General features: G+C 55.8%; 1 pseudogene; it reads left to right on the top strand.

The window, feature by feature from the left end:
• Positions 1 to 434: 434 nt before the first annotated feature.
• On the top strand, positions 435 to 1,818 carry LOC144124344 (uncharacterized; annotated as a pseudogene).
• The last annotated feature ends 318 nt before the right edge of the window (positions 1,819 to 2,136 follow it).

The following is a 2,136-nucleotide window of genomic DNA, read 5'->3' as shown; positions in this document are numbered from 1 at the left end:
TTCCACTGTCCTCACAGACACAATCTGGGAAAAGCAGCGGGTCAGATTTTTGCCTTTGACATTTCTTTGTTGTTGATCTTTTTTGCCTTGCGAAACAAATAAAGGCTCTTAATGCATTAAGCATTGTCATCAACAATCGCGGAGGAGGTTTTATTGCAGCTGCGATTGAGTGCTTTGGATCCTTTTTGCCAGATCACGTCTCATATCTTTGAGTTCGTCGTCGCAACCGTTGCGACGCCCCGGTAAAACGGGGGTAGTATCAGCGAGCAGTACCGGCTATGAGTGCACACCAGCAAGTAAATGCCACGCGACATTGAAATCGTCCCTTAATGCATAAAGAGATTCAAAGAAGCAATTAGTGCCGGTGATTGATGATATGACACGTAACTAAACTACTAATGCTTGGTTTTTAAAGGTGTTGCTGCTGTTTGAAGATGGTCAACGCAAGTGAAGAGGAGGAGCCTTCCGACCAGCTACACATTCAGCAGATCCCAGACAAGTACATCGGCTACATCATACACTTCATGCTTAAGTTTCAGAACGACACATCAGAGTTTAGCAATCCTCAACTGCGACGCACCTTCTATTCGTCCTATCCGCTCTTCCTCGTGCTCTACGGGTCCCTCTTCGGGTCGTCTCACATCGCTAACTACTGGATGGTGTTGCATATATATCGCGAGAAACCGTGTGCGTCTACCTTGTCGCCAACGCTCTCAACGACATCTTCAAGCTGCTCGTCGTGATTCCCATTTCTCTCGTGACACTCTTCCTCCACAACTGGGTCTTCGGAAGCTTCCTGTGCTTTGCGTCGTCCATTGTGCAGGATTTTACCTTCTACTTGACCCTCCTGACGTTCGTGGCGATTGCCTGCGACCGGAACCACCGGTATGCCATGAACCCGATGAAGCGCCAGATACCACCCTTGCTGTGCCTTCTCGGCGTATGCCTGGTGGCCGGAATGCTAACGCTGCCGTACGCGGCCTGCACCAAGTTCCTCGACCTGCAGCAGTACTTGGGCCAGCAGTTCCGGGGAGCAGGCATCTGTGCCATCAACCTGACGGAGAACATCGAGGAGTACATCCGCGGCTTGTTCATTGTCCTGTATGCCTTGCCGGTCGCGCTGGTCATCTACCTCCACTTCAAGGTGAGCGTCGAGATCAAGGCCCAGGAGACGTCGCAGTCGCTCGCCCTGCACGCTCGGCGAGAGAGCAACGGCGGCGAAGAAGCGTCCGTCTGCTCTCTCGCCTCGTCCATAGTGCCCGAGTCGGTGCACTGCACGCGCTCATGCGCCACGTTTCCCGTCGCCACGAGGGACTCGTGCCCGCGCTCCGAGGCGTGCCGTGGTGCGTCAGCCGCCTTCTACAAAGACTCGTCGCCCGAGGACTCAGTCGACTGGATGAAGGAGCGCCGCACCCAGAACACCGTCATGATGCTGGCCACCGTGTACGCCGTCTGCCTGCTGCCGCTCAACGTGCTTCGTTTCATCGTGCACGTGGTGCACGAAGGGCCGTAGCATAGCGTGCACTTCGACCGGTCGTTCGCATTCGCCGTGCTCATCGCCTTCCTGCCGACGCTCGGGACGCCCTACCTGTTCCGCGTCTGGCACCTTAGCACTCGCCTCAGCGTGGACGCCTGCCAGTACCGGAATCTGCGGCGCGTCTCCCGTGCGTCCGGAGAGGGCCGCAAGCTGCGCAGCAACTCGAGGGCCTGAACGGTCTGAATGGCCGGAATCGAACCCAAGATGCCATCACCACTGAAGTCACAGTGTATGTGGAGAAGGCGGCCTCACGATGTTCAGCCAAGTTCTGCGTGCTCCGCCGCGGCCCCTTGCGACAAGGCGGCCGTGAAACGCCCACTGAACGTCGTAAGGCGCGTACAGCCATGATGTTTGCCTGTGCTGCACGTGCCATGATTGGTGTCCTAAGGCAATCTGTATGCGCCTTGAACGCGCTTCTCGTTGTAGGCTCAGCGCACAGGAGGTATTCACTGGGGTCGCGTTACCAGACGGCGCGAGCGTCTTCGCGGCAAGCCCGTCATTTTGTTTGTCGTTTCACGCCAGTTCGCACAGTGACAAGCACGCCGTGAGGTGCCCGGCTTATATTGTTAGAGATCGGTAACATCTTTGCATGTTATAAA

The sequence above is a fragment of the Amblyomma americanum genome, chromosome 1 (assembly GCF_052857255.1).
Source record: "Amblyomma americanum isolate KBUSLIRL-KWMA chromosome 1, ASM5285725v1, whole genome shotgun sequence".
NCBI lineage: Eukaryota > Metazoa > Arthropoda > Arachnida > Ixodida > Ixodidae > Amblyomma > Amblyomma americanum.
This window is presented reverse-complemented; position numbering and strand designations above follow the sequence as displayed.